This window comes from Cynocephalus volans, chromosome 5 (assembly GCF_027409185.1).
Source record: "Cynocephalus volans isolate mCynVol1 chromosome 5, mCynVol1.pri, whole genome shotgun sequence".
Lineage (NCBI taxonomy): Eukaryota > Metazoa > Chordata > Mammalia > Dermoptera > Cynocephalidae > Cynocephalus > Cynocephalus volans.
This window is the reverse complement of record NC_084464.1, coordinates 40848678-40858670: the sequence shown is the minus strand read 5'-3', so window position 1 is coordinate 40858670 and position 9993 is coordinate 40848678. Positions and strand designations below refer to the sequence as shown.

The 9993-nt window shown below is 42.0% G+C and overlaps 2 non-coding genes across 2 annotated transcripts; one reads left to right on the top strand and one right to left on the bottom strand.

Moving 5' to 3' along the window:
- Positions 1–8551: 8551 nt before the first annotated feature.
- Positions 8552–8623, bottom strand: TRNAE-CUC (transfer RNA glutamic acid (anticodon CUC)). The gene has a single exon. It is a non-coding gene; the product is annotated as a tRNA-Glu (tRNA).
- A 472-nt stretch (positions 8624–9095) lies between these two features.
- On the top strand, positions 9096–9168 carry TRNAF-GAA (transfer RNA phenylalanine (anticodon GAA)). Its single transcript has one exon. It is a non-coding gene; the product is annotated as a tRNA-Phe (tRNA).
- The last annotated feature ends 825 nt before the right edge of the window (positions 9169–9993 follow it).

The following is a 9993-nucleotide window of genomic DNA, read 5'->3' as shown; positions in this document are numbered from 1 at the left end:
TTTATAAAACTAGGAATAGGAGAGAACTTTTTTTTTTCCTTTTTTTGTGACCAGTAAGGGGATTGCAACCCTTGGCTTGGTGTCGTCTGCACTGCGCTCAGCCAGTGAGCGCACTGGCCATCCCTATATAGGATCCGAACCCACGGCAGGAGCCACGGGGTCGGCCCAAATTTTCAAACTTTCTCAATCTGTTAAAGGACGTCTACAAAACACTTGTATGAGACACATGTCTGTTGATGAAATGAAAGCTTTACCTCTTCAATCAGGACAAACGTGCTCACTATGTTTAAAACCTTGTACTGCAGGTCTTAATCACAGCAATAAGACAAGAAAAGGAAATAAAAGGTATAAAGATATGAAAGGAAGAAATAAAATTATTTGGATTGTAAATCAAGAAAACCCAAAAGAATCTACTCAGAAGCTATTCATAATAATAAATTCAACAAGGTAGCAGAATACAAGTTCAATAATAATTATATTTCTATTCAACAGCTATAAATACTTTAAAAAATGATTTTTTAATGCTGTTTATATAGCATCAAAAAACGTCAGATACCTGGCAATGAATCTAATGAAAGATGAGCAAAATCCTCACATTCTACAACAATATTTGGAAAAATTAAAGATCTAAATGAAAGGAAGCCTATACTTGTTCATGGACTGGAATTCATATGAGCTGCCATTGTTAGAGGTTGAGCAGTGGCAATATAAAACGGTTCAACCTAATCCTCCTACAACTCAATAAGCAAAAGATAACCTTTAAAAAGGCAAAAAAAAAAAAAAAAAAAAAAAAAGAAGAAGCATACATTAAATATTTCACAGAAAATTGTAATGAATGATGACCAAACACACAAAAAAAAATGTGTTCAATTTCAGTAATCAAAGAATGAAGTCCATAGTAATATACTGTGAGATATCACTACATAGACAACATTAAGAAAATTGACATTACCAGGTTTTGGCAAGGATGTGGAACTATGATAACTACCAGTGGTGGTGGTAACTGATATGTCCACTTTGGAAGGCAATTAGATAATATCTTGTAAAGTTGGACTTTATCCTACAACCCAACAATTCCAGTCCTAAATGTATACCCTGAGAAACTCTTGCACATAAGCACCAAGATTCATGTATAAGAATTTTCATAGCATAATTGTTCATAATAGCAAAAACCTAGAAATAACCCAAATGTTTATCAACAATAAGTAAATAGGAAAACAAATTTTGCCATATTTAGATAATGGAATATTTTATAGCAGTAAACATGAATAAACTACACTTCCAAACAATAACATGGGTGAATATTAGAAATTTCATGTTGAGTTATAAAAGCAATTCCCAAAGACAATATACAGCATGGTACCATTTTTATAAAGTTTAAAAACAAGCAAAACTAAGTATTGCATTGATTAATGACAGAATCACAGGGTAAATTATTTTTAAGTAAAGGAAAGATAAACACAGAGTTTAAGATAGTGGTTACTTCTGAAGGGGAGTCAAAGTGATGGGATGGGAGAGGAGCACATTGGTTGATGCAATAGTAGGAGTAATGTTCTAGCTCAGACCTGTCCAACAGAAATATAATGCCAGCCGCTATATAAAATTTAAAATCTTGTCATTAAAAAGGTAAAAATAAATAAGTGAAATTAACTTTAATAATATACGATACATATGATCCAGTATATTCAAAATATTATCATTTCAGCATGGGATCAAAAAAGTATTATCAAAGTATGTTATTTTATTTTTTTGTGCCAAGTCTTTGAAATCCAGTGTGTATTTTGCATTTACAGCATATTTCAGTTTGTACTTTTAATTTTCATTAGAAATATTTGCTCTGCATTTAGACTTCATAAAACTTAACAATTGAAAAAATAGATTTACATAGCAAAATTGTCCTAAACATACTAAAAGCTTTCCAATGGGATAGAGAATCCTTTTAAACTTGAACTAATTAGAATTAAAATTAAAAATTCAGTTCCTCAATCACACTGGACACATTTGAAGTGCCAAATAGCAACATGTGGCTGGTAGCTACTATAGTGAACAGTGTAATTCTAGATCTGTAGTGATGTGTTCAAAAGCGTTCATTTTAATATTATGCTTCAAAACTTTCATGCTTGCTGCTTATTCTTTTTAATGTATAAAATGTAATAAAAGGAAACAAGAAAAATCTAGAGAAGCTGAAAAGAAAAAACCCCAGCCTGAGCACAAAAGAAACACACCGGGAGACAGGAACTCAAGCCAAAGTGTATTAGGCAGGCAAAATGAACACGCACGCTGCCCTCTCAGAAGTGGGAGCAGCAGCAGGGAGAGTTGGGGGTGGGCCTTTTATATCCAGTTAGGCTGAGCTGGACTGTTCCTATTGGCTAAGAAGGAAGGGGAGGGAAGTGAGCCAGGTTTAAGCTGAGTTGGGATTTTTCTATAGGTGGAGAAAATCGTGCAAGCAGGAAGGGGATGTGGTGGTGAGGAAGAAGGGGGAGGGGGCTTTTTGTGATTTTCCGAAAAGGTGCTGTTTTAGGGACCTGAAACTCTCTGCGGCCATTTTGGGTGTTCCTCCCGTTGCCATCTTAGACATAGGCTAAAACATAATTGCCTAACAGAAGCAATCCAGGGATCCCAATTAACAGTATTTCCAAGAAAATGAAAACATAAAAACAGCAGCAAGTTATCAAAATAGAAATTAAGAAAATTAGTTCTGTCTTAGTCTGTTTTCTATTGCTATAACTGAATACTTGAGACTGGGTAATTTACAAAGAAAAGAAATTTATTTCTTATAGTTCTGGAATCTGAGAAGTCCAAAGTTGAGGGGCCACATCTGGTGAGGGCCTTCTTGCTGGTGAGGCCTCTCCCAAGATGCAGGTCAGTTAGTGACTCTGTGGCATAATAAGAAATATATATTTGGTCTTTGTCACTGGTTGCTGACACAGAGCTCCAAAATTCCTTGGAATTTCTTGGGTGATAGGAGCCTCTTTTGTTCTAATGAAGTGATGCTTGGTGCGCCCCTAATTAGTTTCGGGGGCTGGTCACTAGAAAGATCAAGCCTTAATTAGAAGCCTGGAACTTTCAGTCCTACCCCCAACCTCTGAGGAAGGGAGAGGGACTGGAGATTAAGTTAATAATTGATCATATCTATGGTAATGAAGCCTTCAAAAAGACCCCTAAATGATAGGGTTCAGAGAGCTTTCAGATTTGTGAACAAAATGAGGTGCTGATAGGGTGGTTTGCCCAGAGAGGGCATGGAAGGTTCAAGTACCTCCCTTCATTCCTTATCCTATGAATCTCTTCCATTTGGCTGTTCCTAAGTTGTATCCTTAATAATAAACTGATAAATGTAAGTAAAATGTGTTTCTGAGTTCTCTGAGTCATTCTAGCAAATTATCGAACCTAAGGAGGGGGTCGTGGGAACCCCAATTTACAGCCAGTCAGTCCGAAGTAAAGGAGGCCTGGGACTTAACACTGATGTGTGAAGTAGGGGGCAGTCTTGTGAATCTAAACCGTTAACCTATAGGGTCTACACTAACTTCCAGCAATTAGTAGTCAGAATTGAATTGAATTGCTGAACACCCAGCTGGTGAATCACAAAATTGTTTGTTGGTGAACTAAACAGTAGAGACTTAAAATACATGCAGAAACAGAGACCCTTGGAAAATTGTCTCCCAGTAGTAACCACTTGGGAACAATTTGGTCACTGTCCTTCCACCTAGCAAACAGTGCGTTTTATTCTCTAACTTCTTTTTACTCCTAAATCTGGAACATCATTCAAAGTCTACACATAGAAAGCTCTCTCTTTTTTAGTAGAGATTGTACTATATTTGGAAGGCAGCTATGCCCACCACTATACCATCAATGCACTTAGATTGTACCATATTTGGGCAATACTTATCTAAGGCTTGCAAACCCCATGAGAACTCAGCTAAACTCTTAAGTTCCATGGGACACACAGACACCCTCTGTGCTGTTACCGTCCAAACCCTCTCCATGCCCTCCGTAACTATCTCCAGAGCTGGTAGGAGGGAGAGGGAGAGTCAGGGAAGACTTCCAGGAGGAAACCATTTCCAAGCTAAGACCCAGAGAATGAGAAAGAGACGCGGTGTGTGCAGAAAGAACTGCTCACAGCAGGAAGAGAGCACCCCCGGCGACCATAGAGACACCGGGTGCCGACAAGCGCTCGGGGGAGTGAAGGCGGCGGGCAGTTTTGAGGCAAAGCAGGGCACTGGCGCTTTCCCTAGAGTCGTGTCTTCTCCAATCCTCATAACTAGGGTTCCAAACATGAAATGAGCACACTACAGAGAGGCTGAAGGAAGCACAGCTGTTAATTAAGAACATACATTATTCCTTCGAAGGCGTTGGCAGGGTCTGTCTTGAGTTACAAGCAGATTCCAGGAGTCTGGTACCCATTCGCTTGTTTGTACCGGGCAAGGCCGTTGTAAGAATGAAAAACCCCTAACAGGGGTGGGACTCGAACCCTCACCCGCCAAGAGAGTGGAGCCTCAATCCAGCACCTTAGACCGCTCGGCCACACTACCGTTTTTATACTGTTGCTTCTTCTATCTTTTCACTCTGAGGGCAGGTCGCGTCCTTCTGACTTTCACAGGTCCTCTCCTTGTGACTCTCTCTTCTCTGGCTTTCCCCAGCACCATCAAATGACCTCCGACTAGAGTTTAGCCGCTACGTATCCTGACCCCCGACACTGCTTCCGCACAGCTGAGAATACTGCGAGAGGAAACCGGAGGACCTTTTTTCATTTGTCACCAACACACGAGGAAGGGGCCGCGCGGACTGCGAGCCCCTAGGGACTCTCTGGGTTGCTGGCCCGCCGTGGAAGGTGACGCGCGGCGGGAGCCCGCACCCTGCTGAGTACCGGAGTGATTTTTGTCAAGGGGACGCTGCGAAAGAAAGGGGAGATCCTGCGAAAAGGGCAAAAAGCTCAGTCCTTGCTGTTTACCGAGGTAAAAATTCAGAAGGCGGATCGCAGCCTCCGCAGAAATGCCCCCAGCCCAAAAGGCATATGGCGGTTCATTTTGAAACGCCAAGATTCAGATCATTTAAAAGCATAGTAGCTGTTATAACATAATGCAACGTATGGTAAAGTCGCTCCCCGCGTTTCTCTTCTCAGTGCAGGCGGCAGTGCGTCCGTCTCTTTGGCCCAAGTTTTGACAGGCAAGAGTCTTAAAAAGGCATTGTGCAGATTATGACAGAAATAAGATCACAATAAAGGAAGTTAACTAACGTCGAAGTTTCTGTTTGTTTTGCCATTCAACTCCAAGAAACTCAATGCTGATAAATCTTTCTTTCCAATTTTCCGACAAAAACTAGGCTGTCTTACAAATTTCTATACTTGAATTGCTCATATGTAATTTATTGCATAGTGCATGGGTGTCACATTCCTGTGGCTACTGTAACAAATGACCACAATTGTGACAATACAACAAAATCTGACCCTTGCCTCTTCTAGCTTCTGGTGGTTGCTGGCATACCCTGGCCACATCTCTCCAGTCTTCAAGGTCAGCATGTACAAATATGTCTCTGCTTTGTCTTTGCATGATCTTCTCCTCCTAAAAATTTTTTTTAAAAAAAGTCAAAACTTGGCTGATTCGATAGTATCTCATCATCTTTAGTTGCAATACTTTTAGCAATTATCAGATGTTATCTCCTGGGGAAATTTCTTTAAGAAAATGACTAAGGAAAAGTTTTCACAAGAAAGCAGAAGCAACATAATCATCCTCTATTCTACCCCCTGGCTAAGGCCTCACTTTCTCCTGTTCCTCCATATATCTCAAACTAGGAGCCACTTTTTTTCACCTGCTGTGTGAATCTGAGCACTCTGCCTGGATCTCTCAGTCCTCACAACGGCAGTAATGTCCATCTCCACAATCAGGACGGTGTACTCCTATCAAGTCTGGATCTCTCAGAACAAGGTGGCCAGAGCCTGAGGGAGATTGATCATTCTGTGACAATTTTAACTTTCAGGGACACAGAGCAAGGGTACCCATCTGCCAGGTGCTAGTTGGTTCAACGTTTCATCATCAGCTGCATCTTGGTCCGTCAAAGGCATCAATCCAGGGACCAATTTTCTCTCTGGTGTTTGCATTGCCGCACAGTAAACTAAGAGGGGGGAAACGGAAAAATTAAGAGAAAGTGACTATATCAACAAGTGAACATCAGGAATCCATTGACTCATTCGATGAGTTTTGTTTACTATGTGCCTGGGAACTGAGTATTCGGGAGAAACACTGACACCAGCGGCCCTCATCCTCAGAACTAGCAGGAAAGACAAACATTCAGTGTCCTGATCGAAGAAGTGCTGGGGTCACACAGCTCAGGAGCCAACTTAGTGTAGACCTGGAAAGGCCTGCAGGAGAAATGTAGGAGCGCACTGAGCGAGACAAGACTAGCGAGAAGTCTAATAAGAGAAAGAAAGTTCGGGTGTGGAGGGCCCGGAGGCAGGATTGGACCCGCAACCGGACCCACCCCCACCCCCACCCCTCTACCCCTACGGAAGGGGAAGACCGAGATTCCTGAAGGAGCCAGGGGTGAGAAGAGGGGGAGAGAAGAAAAAAAGAGGGGGGATTCGTGAGCCCTTAGGGATCAGTCGCGTAGATGGTTGGGGTCCCTGGGAGCTGCAGCTGCCTGACCGTTTCCGGATCCATGATTCTAAGATTCCGAGAAATAACCAGCCCAAGCTTGCTTCTCAGGAAAGCCCAAGGGCACACGGCACACAGAGTTAGAACAAGGGATTCAAATGAGATTAATACATCCCTCTTCCTGGTGTCCGGGGAGGTACTTACTAGCACCCTCTATCCAACTCCGCGCTGCGCTGTCCTGTCTAGGAACGGAGGAGGACTGCCCCTCTCGCTGGTTCTACGTCAGTCAAGAGCGCCACACAGCTTCAGCCCAACTGATTTGCCTTGTTGGATAGGCTGGCTGGGTTTGAGAGCAAGATTTGGAACCACCCTCACGGGTTCCTGGGAGTTGAAAGAAGAACTCTGATGGGTCTTCTCTTTAAAGACCAAGCTGATTTTAAAGCAGCTCCCTGGGGCCCGACTGACTTGAGAAATTTTCTGGGAAGCATTTATATAACTGCAGGAGCTGGACTTGTCAGCACCTGGCATACAGAGGGAACTCTAACTCTAGCTTTAGTATGTATGGCCAGAAAGCTTGAAATTGAAAACGTGATGCCATCTCGTCACTAGCAGAGTTTTTCCAGGTTTCTAGTTCAGAATTCAAAATCATGAACGATGTAAGAGCTTTCACAATGTGCTTTTGCTTCTCCCGATTTCTTGTCCTGCAATGCCCTTTTCCATTTTGTTCCCTCGCAGAAATCTTGTTCATTCTTCAACGCCAACCTCAAATAGGCCTTTCTCCACCCTGCCTCTGAATCTCTCTCTCTCTCTCTCTCACACACACACACACACACACACACACACACACACACACCCAGTTGTGCTTTTCTACACTCCATTTTAGCAGGTGACCGATAGAAAACTTATTCATAGTATCTGTCTCCTCCACTCAACGTAAGTACCACAAGAAGAATAATAATAAAGATAACAATAATAAATATGGATTTGGATAATAGTATGGCTGAAAAACCCTGCTACTGATGAGATGGCATCATTACTGCATTATTTCATTTACTCCACACAACAACTTTATGTACTAAATACTCTTTTTAACCCCATTTTACAGATAAGAAAACTGGGGTTTAGGGATATCACGAAGTGAGATTGTTTTTCATCTTCCGTAGTGACTAGGGCAGTGCAAGCCTACACTGGCCCTTAATATTCATATATTGATCTATTGACCCCAACTGGTGTCTTTTTTCTTACGACCATTCACATTCCTGTTCTTCCTCTTGTCCTGATGTGGATTTTGATTTTGTAATAGTTTTGCCTCTTGACCTCTGAGTTGACTTGTAATCCAGTCTGGTGAGCAAACTCAACGTACTGTGCCAAAATACAGAATTAGGGGATTTTTTTTTTTTTTTTTTTTTCCTTCTTGAACGGTGAGTGATGGCTCGTAACAGAAGAAGGAAAGAAAATCATGTAGCTTTTGAAGAAGAGTTTCTTGTCTCTGATCCAATCAGCTTTCTGTGCAAAAGCGTGGGGAGGGTGAAGCAGGCATTAGTCAAGGTACTGGTTTCTTCCACAAGCACATTCAGGGGTCCCAACCAGACTGCTCCCTAAAAACAGAGATATAAAAAGTAATGAAGCAAAGGATTCTTGTCATGCTAATCTCAACCAACTCCTAAAGTTGATATAATCGTCTCCGAAATTTCCCGCTCACTGAATCACCAAAGCGAACGAGTTAGACTTAAAAGCGTTTAGAATGTATAGGTACTCGGTCTACGCCAGATTAAGTATTCATTCATTAATACAATTTTTAGTATTACTGAAAATTACACCGTTTGTCATTTTGCACTCGGAATACCGAAACTGGCGCAGGGTTCCTAGGCAGAAAATGCCTCATACGAAAATTGAAAGTTAATTGTTCACTTGGAAACTTCCTCTTCGACCGGAAAGAAAGGGGAGGTAAGAGAAAAAGCTATTTCCCTGACCGGGAATCGAACCCGGGCCGCGGCGGTGAGAGCGCCGAATCCTAACCACTAGACCACCAGGGAAGATGCTAGACCTTTTCTTCAATGTTTTTAGGAGGTGAGTACTCCACACATACGTAGGTTGTTTTCTTGGTTTCTACTTTCCGACTTCCAGACCAGCCAGTGTAAGGCCGTACTCGTACACACCGAATTCCTGTTCCGCGCCAACTAATGAAATTTGGAAGACTGAGAAGTGTGGCAACGCCAAACGAGTAATTCAGGAGACAAGCAACTGGATAACAGAACCTGCTCAGCTTCGATGTGTGGATTCAACAGGGAATAAATTGTAGCGTTTAACTAAATCCCTATGACAGCTCTTATGACATTAACTTGTTATTGCCTTCTTGCCTTTTACATAAAATGGTGAACTGTTCGAAGACAAAAACCGTGTTTTGGTTTATCTTTTGTTCCCTCAGAGTACCTACGGTGTTTGTAGTGAACAGAAAGACTTCAGTGGTAAAGTCATTGTGCTTTATTTTGAGAGCCTGTGGGCGGAGCCGAAATAGCTCAGTTGGGAGAGCGTTAGACTGAAGATCTAAAGGTCCCTGGTTCGATCCCGGGTTTCGGCAGGAAAACATACGTTTTAGGATCTATAACAATTAAGATATTGGGGATTGGTTGTCTCTGCAAATATGGAAATGCTTTTAGAACCGAAAAAGAGAGCAAGTTTTTCTCGAGCTTATAAAGGAAGATACAAGAGGACTGCGATAAAACGATTGTTCCACTAGAAACCTAGATGTGGCTTCTACATCGCACTATATAAAAGGCACGGGTAAATGTGCTGACGAAAAACCACTTGTCCCACTTTGTAATATTTAGTATCTTCTTTCTCGGTTTGAGCTATATTCCCCTCTCTTCCTCTTTCTCCAAACACACCCCTTCTTCATTCCAATGGAATTATTCCAACAGGCTAAGCCAAAGTCAAGGAACCCCGATGGACTCTTCTTTCTCCTAGTCTTTCTATTTCATTGAAACCCCTTTACCCCGATCTCATTTCTGCCAGTTTCTAATAAATAGATGTAATATAAGGAATACCAATTACTTTTATTTTCGACCTTATGTTCCCTCAATAATATTTTCTAAGTGGACTCTTACGTAACTCTGAAGGAATAGAGAAAGGTTCCTGGAACAGAAAAGCACCAGAGTTCGGTTGAATTGAAGAGGTGGCTCCTGGCTGGTGAGGGGCGTGGGGAGTGAGTCGGAGGAGAGGGTCTGTGGAGGCCGATAGCTCGCCTAAACCCACCCAGTCCTCTTCTAGGTCTTGGACTCCATCTGAGGAAAGAATTCAAGAGCAGAGTCATAGTAGAAGATGAAAACAGTTTTAATGTAACAGAGAAGAAGTACAGACTTCACAGAGAAAGTGCAGCCTAGCTCCAGAGACTGAGCAGGGCCCA